The following is a 10047-nucleotide window of genomic DNA, read 5'->3' as shown; positions in this document are numbered from 1 at the left end:
AAAGAGAAGATCTTAATGTATGCTTTCCTTTTAATGAAAATTTCTGATGAAAATCTGTTGTGATAAATCTAATAGTTATACCACTGCCATCCCCCAAATATGTAGAACTTTTCTAGGTTTGGGGGTCTAAACCTTTGAACCAATAAGCGGTTGACAAGTCCCAAAGGCCAGGCATTCCCCAATGCCCCTAGTCTGTCACCTTTATCTTCCTTTCCTCCTCTACCCTGTGAACTATAGGAGCAATGGGTATTTGTTTTGAGAATGCTCTTCAATCAAGAAACAGTGTCAATAATTCTATGCCCTGAAGAATTTTCCAGGGTTTCAGAGTCTATATTATGAAACACTTTTTAAAAGTGGGTTACAGGTACTTTTCTATCCACTCTTTATAACTCTAATAGATTGTGTAATGCCTTGCGAAGGGCCTGGATGCTCACCACCCACATCTCCAGTCTAAAACTAGGTTATGAGTAAAATGAAAACTCTGGAAAAAAAAAATCCTTCTCCTCCTTATAAAAGTCATCAGCCCAATTCATATCTCACAGGCAGGGAAATCCAGATCACGTAAAGAGGTCAGGAACCTAAATAATTATTCAGCTAGTAATGAACAGACACTCCCTTTGAAATTGTGGAAATTCTCATTTCCACACTAAAGCCCAGAGAACACAGCCATGACGTCAGCAGGCAAGAACACTAAAAGGGTACTTTCCTTATTTACCTGATAGCTCTTAACTTCATCCTGCATAAAGCAAACCTGCCACACCCAGGGTTCAGGGAATTTTAGGGTGGAGGAGGGGTAGGACGGAATGGAGAGGCTTTATCTGGTCAAGTTATGCATAGTGCGGGAAAGTGCCCAAGTGAAAAAGTTGAAGACTAAATCATTTTCCCACAAGGCTGGCAGAGCTGTCCATAGACTGTTAAGCTTCAACCACTCTGTAAACTATATGAAGACATTTTTAAGGCCCTACTCGCCCCCATCTCCCTCCACTGGGGAACTGTCTTCTCTCCGAGAGGGTAGCCTAGGAAGATAGTAGTTATCTTCAAACCACAACAACAAAGCCCGAGTCCCCCCATAGTGAAATTCCTGTGCTCCACCCTCACTGAGTTTGGGAAACTGATAAGACAGCTGTGAAAATAGAGTGTAAAACACTGCTCTCCCATTCAAATCGGCTGGCACAGTTCGTGCTGTTTAAAAAGGGGCCAGGAGGTTGTTATTTTCCATTTTTCCACATGGTTGTAGACCAAAAGACAACTAAGCAACCACACATATTGCAAAGTGAATTTGTCCACCTATTAGCTCATATTAATACTTTTAAATACCTACAAAACTAGAGGGAATAATACAATGAATCTCATGTACTTAATACTGAGCTTCAACAATTATCCAAGTAAATCAATCCTGCTTTAATGCTCTTAAAATCTGAAATTTTCTTGTGAGAATGTGCCAGGTGTCTTGCAGGCTATAACATTTGTTATACATAATAACTTTGTTAGAGTTTGGGGGCAAAAGAGTAAAACTTCACAAATTCTGACTAGCTACAATTCTGTCCAAACTATTGAAAAAGCTGCACTACACAATTTTTTAAAGGCAGTTTTATCACTTCCAAGAGTATCGTAAAAGCATTGCCAAGAGATCCTATCAATTTTGCTTTAATAAACACACACAAATGGTAACCGTAAAATTATTATCTTTGCATGCAAATAGGTGCTTCTAAAGTAATGAAAAATGTATTAATTAGCTCAGGCTGCCAAAACAAAACACCACAGACTAGATGGTTAAACAACAGAAATTAATTTTCTCACAGTTCTGGAGGCTGAAGTTCAAAATTAGTTGCCAGCATGGTGGGATTTGTGAGAGTGCTATTCCGAGTTTGCCTATCCTCATGTGGCAGAGAGAGAGCAAGCAAGCTCTCTGCTATCCCTTCTTATAAGGACTCTAATCCCATAGAGAGAGCCCACCCTCATGACCTCACCTAAACCCAATTATCTCCCAAAGGCTTGACCTCCAAATGCCATCACCCTGGGGGTTGGGATTTAGGGGAAACACAATTCAGTCCACAGTAAAAGATTATTATGCTATTTTCCTTCAGGTTTAACGTCCCGTTTTCTTTACAAACTGCAAGTATGTAGACATTATTTATTTGCCTAGCAAACCCTTTTTATTCACAGTGCAAATACAAACCTTAGACCAGTTCATAACAAACATCACAAATATCGCATATTAGGTAAATTTTATTGAATAGGTTTCACAGTAGATAAAATAACTATCTAGTCAGTAACTTCCAGACTATTACTCTACTCTCTGTGAGTACATTTTCCCCCTAAGTAAACTATAGGTGAAAATAAGTAATAATGTAGGTAGGTGTTCTGAGTCCCACCCCTGGGCCTGGAGGCGGGGGGCAGGTAGGGCAAGCATAGCTGCTTTCACAGCAAACAGGCTAGTTGACGGTTTATTAGAGTTAATCATCAAAGCCCGCCTAATAAACTCAAAATAAACACTAAGGTCTTGTAAAAGTAACCTGAATTAAACCTTTTATTTTCCTAAACATCAGTAATTTTCCATTAACTGAGATCAAAATGCTTACAAAGAGACCTAGGGGGAAAAAAGAATCCAAGCCCTCAAAATTCTCCCCTTGCATTTTCAAGTAGGTAATTCATTATTCCGCTCCTGTCTGGTGGATGCCCAGCTGTTGGTGGCTGAACTCCACGGGAGAGGTGAAGTCATGACTGCAGAGCACTGTTGAGAGTTCACCTTGGGGTGAAAAGGGGCATCAATTCTCTTCATAAGGACTCTCTGACTAGAGATAAAAGTGCTCTGGGGACTCAGGGCCAAACCTTGTGAACTAGGAGAAGAAAAAATGGTATGGCATGAAGGGATCTGAGTTGCCAACACCTGAGATATAATAAGAATGATCTGGAACTGACCATAGGGGAATTTTGTCTTGACGTTTTCCTGGAAGTTGAAAGCAAACTGAAAATCAGAATACTTAGATTGAGAAGAAGCAACAAATTAACTAGAATATAGCTCATTAATATAATACACACATATTCTTATTAGATTTAATATACTATATTATTGCAAGGCTAATAGTATGGTGGGGGATTCAGGAAGTTCTAAATTTAAATCCTGATTCCAATATTTAGTAGTTTGGTGACCTCTGGCTAACTTCTAAGCCTCCTCATTTATTTTTCTTTTTTAAATCTATAAAATAGAAATAATACTACCTACTTATTCCTTAAAATCACTAAGTGTTTTAAAGAATAAGATAATAATCTATTCTTAATCTAGAATAGAGTGAGAACCAAGCAAATGGTGACTATTATTAGCTTCAACAATTGTAATTAACTATACTGGCAAAACCTGAGTAAAGATTGCTTTATTTACCCATCTCAACAGCAAGAAACACCTTCTCTGGGAGAAGGTGGATTTTTTTAAAGCTCTTCTCAGTGTTAGTTTGTATTACTTAAAAGATGGAAAGCAGTTTTTTTTTTTTTCATCACTTTATAGTATCCTGATTCATAGGATTTTGGTTGTTTATTTACCACTTAAATAAGAGACTGTGTCTTCTTTAAATCTCACTTTGCAGGAAATAGTAGGGATATTTACCAAGCGTTTTTCAGAAACAAGAGGTGAGAAATTCAGTCAAGGTTCTGGGGATGCATATATAGTAGAATGACATAAATAAGGGGTCTCAACGTAATATACAACTAAAAATAATAATTTACTTCCCCAGTGATGTAGAAATTGCCTGAATGGGCTTTTCTGACTATTGCAATCACAGTGAAAAGACCAGCTTGAGCTGACTGTAGCCTTGGGGTGCACCCAAAGAGATAGCCCAGCCTACATATGCCTTTGTTTCTCATTTATGGTGAGGAAAGCAGAGTTTGCCTCAGAGTGTGAAATTCATCTTCAGATTTCAAGGGAGGAGCCAGGGGCCAAAGTGAGAAGACATGAAATCTTTCAGTAAAACATTGGGAAGTGGTAATACAAAAATGACGCTCTCGAGTCCTATTTCCCATCAGTGAGGTGCCTGAGAATAGTTGGTTTGATTAAGACAGAGAAAAAATATTCCTGGGCCAGAAAACGAAGTGTTTAAATCTTGTTTTGTGACCTCCTTGCTCTCTACAAACATTTTCTGCTTATTAAGAGCTATGAAGGGGTGGTGAAAAATTCCATAGTTATAAAAAGTGTAAATCAAGTTTTACTAATTGAATTCTAAAACAGGGGGTTAATTTGAAAATTGTGGAGTACAATGCTTCGTCAGTGTAATGAAAAAGCCTTGCCAGTTGCTGCGGTTGGTATCATAATACATCCCTGGGCAGAATGATGGCGTACTGGTGCCTAGAGAATTCTGGTTAATCTGGATTTGATAGGATGCTGACAATTAAATGAGCTCAGTGGGCCTGGGACTGTGTTACAGGTGATGTATTCAGGCTCCTTCATCCTAAAGGCTTTCACAGTGTTTCACAGAACAACCATAATTTTTTGCATTTATTTCGCATCTATTCGTAACTAATCTTATAGAATGAATTGTGTCTTCCTCCCCCCGCCCCACCCCTCCCCCTGCCCCAAGACCTGTGAAGCTCTCATCCCCAGGACCTCAGAATGTGACCTTATTTGGAAATAGGGTTGTTGCAGATGTAATTAGTTCAGACGAGGTCACATTGGAGTAGTGTAGGCCTTTAATCCATTAGGACTGGTGTCCTTATAAGAGGGGAGAGACACAGACACAGACACAGATACACAAGGGAAGAATGCCATGTGATGACAGAGGAAGAAATTGAAGAGCTGCAGCTGTAAGCCAAGGAATGCCAAGGATTCGGATTCTAGACAAACCATTAGAAGCTAGAAAGAGGCAAGGAGTGATTCTCCCCTAGAAGCTTCAGAGGGAGCATGGTTCTGCTGACACCTTGCCTTCAGACTTCTAGCCTTCCTCGAACTGTGAGACAATGAACTTTGTTTTTTAAGCCACCCAGTTTGTGATACTTTGATATAGCAGCACTAGGAAACTAATGCGTCTTACTAGACCATAAGCCCCTTGAGGACAGAGATCTTATTTGATTTATTTATGTGTCCTTGGTGGTTATCACAGTGTCTGAATCAATATGTTGATGGACGAATGAATGAACACACTACCTATTCCTTTGCCTTAATCTGGTCTCACATTGGAACTGCAAAAAAAATCACTCTAAGTACATTCAGTGCTGCTGCATATGGCCACACAGGTTAGGCAACTGCATGATTCCAGAGTTGTGTGATGTGGTGACCTTCATCGACATAAGGAAAGTCAGTAGAACAGTGAAACTCCATGCCATCTGTTAGAAAAACCACTACTTTTGTGAGGTTCAATTCTTACTCTGCCAAACAGCAGAAAACCATAAATAATTATTCTCTAGATCAGGGATTAGTAAACTACAACCTTGGGCCAAGGCCAGCCTGCTGCCCGCTGTTGTAAATAAAGTTTTACTGGAACACAGCCACACGCATTTATCTACATATTGTCTATGGCTGCTTCTGTCCTACAATGAGAGAGTTGAGTGGTTGTGATGGATAGTGGTTGTAATATAGCCCGCAAAGGCTAAAAAAGTTACTATCTGGCCCCTTACAGAAAAAGTCTGTGGAGCTCTGCCCTAGATAATATAAATTGGTAGACACTGCCAGAGTGTTTTATATTAAGTGGTAAAAAATTCCACCTTGAAACTGAAACCATTCATTTTATCACACTTTGGAAGATTCTACACTACTACTGTTAACATCGGCATGCCAGAAAGAAAATTATGGGTAGAAAGTAATTTATTTCTTTCTCAAAATGGGAGCCAAAGTTTTTTTAAAGAGTGTATGAGCTTATTTATATGTGTATGTGAATGGGGGTGTGGGCGGAGTAAATTCCAAGCAAATATAACATATGCAACTTACACAATTAGGTGCTCTAGAGAAGGAATTTTTTGAACTGTGTCCAGCTCCCCAAATTAGAGAGAAGTAATAACTGGAGAAATGATGGGGATGGATTATGAAGTCCAGGAGGAGAAATGCTATTCTAATGTTTATGGGAAAAGTCCTGTCTGCAGTTTTATTCCTTCTGGAAAGTACTGTGGAAAGTCTTAGACCTTCCCGAGGAGTCTCTTATGCATCGAGTATGTGCCTGCCCTGTGACCCCATCACCCTGGCTTTAGCTGACTGGGCCAAGGTTGGATGCCTGATCCAAAGGTTAAAGGCCTATGTGATGGCCTCGTACAAGGGCTCTACCCATGAGGGCTGAATATTGGTTACACCAACCACATGCTCACTCTTGGGGAGTTTAGAGCCTCATGGAGAATCTACAAATCAAGATTAGCAAAAGCAGAAATGGAGAATACTTTGAAGGCCACAATGACAGGGCAATTATTACCTAAGGGATAAGAAGAAAACCTGCTCACAAAAGTAGTTCTGCATCCTGAGTGATGTTGCCATTTCAAGAAGTCCGACTGTGCCACTGGGGCGGTGTCGTTAGTCATGGCCCGGTTTCTTCTGTTTTTGTGTTACTGTTTGCGAATGGGTTTAGTTCATGGTCAGCTCACCATCACTTCATCTATACCCAGCCCACCTTTTGTACCCTTACCTGACTGTCTTTTAACTGTAATGGCCTTGTAAACTCTAACTCTCCACCAACCCAACCACATACTTCTCCACTCCTATGAGTGGGCAGTGTAGGTTTTACCCAGCCCTAAATCTATTGCCCAGCCACTGATGTTGATGACAACATCAGCTTGTCTGTTCGGAAATTCCTTTATGTGTCCATATGTGTCCCTCTCTTGTTCCTCAGAGGTGATACTACAAATTTCAGCACTCCCCAGGCTTCAATCTCCATTGCTCACCTTGCACCCGACCTCAGAGAAAATAGAAGTATCCAGCCTCAGTTTCCAGACTCTCCCCAAGTACTTACATAAACCTGTACTCTTTCTTTTCTGTTTCGCTATTGCTAAGGATGAGGGGAAGCTTCTCTTGTTCAAAGCTACTTCCTCTACCTTGTACCAGTGCTAAGATCTTCCATTCTTGATTCTAGCCTTGTTCCTACGCAGTTATTCCCTCTTGTTCCCATATCTGCCATTCTCTTTTGTCCATAGTTCCTTTCCTCGAGCATATGTGTATGCTCACATCTTCTCTCTTGAAAAAAAAAAAAATCCTTTTATTGACCCCTCATAAACTACTAGCTATCACCTTAATGAACTTATTCATTTTAAGGCTATTCACCTTAAAAGGTATAGGAAATTCTGGTCAATATGGAAAACCGAGGCAATTTAAAAGAACCCCATTCCCAAGCACATAGAAATGCTGATTAAAATACAATAAACTGGGTTTTTTTCCTTAAAGAAATAACTGAGCTCAAACTAAGTAAGAGATATCTGCAGGTCTTAGAAATGGAGAAGGGTCTGAAAATCAGAATGATGAAAGAGATCAAAAAGCAAATGGCTGTAGGAATGTCGGAGCCCAAAATAGATCTTAGAGTTTGGGAGCTGGTATTCCAATGTCAGCACGCATTGTGAAGTGCAGCTTGCAAGACCGTGTTGCAGGGGACTGGGCATCCAGGTCCAAATCACAAAGACCTATACTATTTGTGAAATGGGGGCTACAAAAATTCCTTTCACTAGCCTCTGGAAGTGTAAGCAAAGCTGGGTAATCTACCCAAGACAATTTGTGGGAAGACATTTACCCAGGAGAAAGCAGAACCCAAGGCCATATTACCTGTGAATAGAGTGTTGGGTCTAAACTCATACCTCCCACACAGTTCTGTGATCCCACTAATACGAGAATTTGTCCAGGTCCAGTGATACCCACAGGGCCTTTGCAGAGGCAAATGTGAAACTGCCCTGTAGGAACACTTCTATAACCCAGGGAATATGGAACTACTCTCACTATAGGTCAGCTCATAATAAAAATTTATAAACTAGGCAAGAAAACAAATCATCACAAAAGTTAGCAGATATAATTGATAAGAGGATTTGCACTCCTAATACTAGATGTGACAGGTTGATCTGAAAGCAACTTAAATGCATTGACAAATATAAAGGAAGAAATAGAATCCATTAGGCAAAAAAAGGATGGTATAATAAAAAAAAAAAAATTCTAGAAATGAAAAATGTAGTTTTTAAAAATTGAAAGTCAGTGGTTGATTTAAATAGTAATCTAGATATAGCTGAAGAGATAATTCATGAATGAGTAAAGAAATGTAGCTCAGAAAGAAGTAAAGGGATAATGTGGAAGAGGAATGAAGAGACATGGAAGACAGAATGAGAGAATCCAATATACATCTGAGAGAATTCCAGAGGGAGACTGGGGTAGTCATCAGTGCTGACTTCCAAATGTTTTCTGTTCTTCTGGACACATGGGATAATTACACTTCCCCATTACTAGGAAGTTAGGCGTGCATGTAACTTACTCTAGCCAATGAAATGTGAGTGGACTTGATACACATCTCTTCTGGGATGTCACATAGGCCTTTAACCTTTGGGAAGATGACTTAAGACTCACTACACAATTCATTATACTATTTCCCCCTCTTCTGCCAAAGCAGCCAGCAACATTCCAGGTTGTGGCTGTTTTGTCAACTGGGTCTCAGAGTAAGGACAACATAGAGCCGAGACCACCAGTCAATCTTTAGTGGACATGTAGCAGATATGACAAATAAATCTTGTTGTTTTAAAATACAGAAATATTGGGATTATTTTTCTGCTGAATAACATAGTCCATCCTGACTGATATCAAAAAAATGGCGAGCAGAAACAAGAGATTTCATTCAAAGAGCTGATGAATAAGAATTTTCCAGAACTGAAAAAAGATGTCTTCAGATTAAATGAAAATATTGAGTCCAGAGAAAGACAAATAAAAACAAATTCACACTCAGATACATAATAATAAAACTGCAGAACATAAAAGCATACTTTATCTGGTTAAATTCTAATAGCAATCCTATTACATTAATATCATTTTTCCTTTTATATAAATAAGAAGTCAAACCTCAGTGTATGGCCATAGAGCAAGTTGGATACAGAACTGGAATTCAAACACAAATCCATCGTCCAAAGACCATCCCTTTTCAAACCTCATTTGAAAAACCTCACTTTCACTTTACAACACTACTGCAAAATCACTCATTTTTACCACTTTATAGATAAGAAAGCTGAGGATCGTACATGTTAGACAATTTGTCCAAGCACATAAAGCTAGAAAATGGTAGGGGTTGGGTATGACCTCAAGATCTGTTGGCTTTAAAGCTACACTCTTTTTCCTATGTCATACTGCCTCCCATCATTTCTATGAAATTTGGCTTATATATTTGTATTATTAAATTTTTACACGTATATTCTCCAGCCACAGTGGCCTTCCTGCTGTTCCTTGAATACACCAAGTATGTTCCAGTCTCGGGGTCTTTGCATTTACTCTTCCTTCTGCCTAGAATGCTTTTTCCCAGACAGCACAATGACCTTCATGTTTCAGTTCAAATTCTATATCTGATCACCATCGTCCCTAATGATCTATCTCCTTTCTCTTCTCTATTTTCTTTATAGTGTGTATAGTTATCTGGCATTAGAAATTGACATGTTTACTAATTGATTACTTCATCATTTCCCCTCTCTAATGAAAGCTCTATGAGAGTAGGTTCTTTATCTCTGTTCTCTCTTTTTCCTCAGTGCCTAGCACATGCTAGTTGCTCGACAAATATTTGCTGAATGAATGAAAGATGAACAGAACAAATGAACTGCAGAGTGTCTATACTTAGCACTACTGAGCCTCTTAAGAATAAAATGAAGCAAGTACCCTGGGAATAAATGGGAGAACATACTTCATCACAGAACAAGACTGGGTATTAGGCAAATGCAAGGCATAACTACATTCCTCCTTTGCATTCGAAGAACATCAAATATTTTTTTACTTTAAATTGATGCACATGGTCATGTGAAGAGATTTGCTCATCCACCTGTGATCACAGAGCCTGCCACCTTATCTCTAATACCCTAATATTCACTCACTGCGTCAGAAGTGTTTCTTCCTATGAAAGGACAAGTCTACAG

Source organism: Pteropus alecto, unplaced genomic scaffold (assembly GCF_000325575.1).
Source record: "Pteropus alecto unplaced genomic scaffold, ASM32557v1 scaffold134, whole genome shotgun sequence".
NCBI lineage: Eukaryota > Metazoa > Chordata > Mammalia > Chiroptera > Pteropodidae > Pteropus > Pteropus alecto.
The sequence above is the reverse complement of the archived record's forward strand: the minus strand, read 5'-3'. Positions refer to the sequence as shown.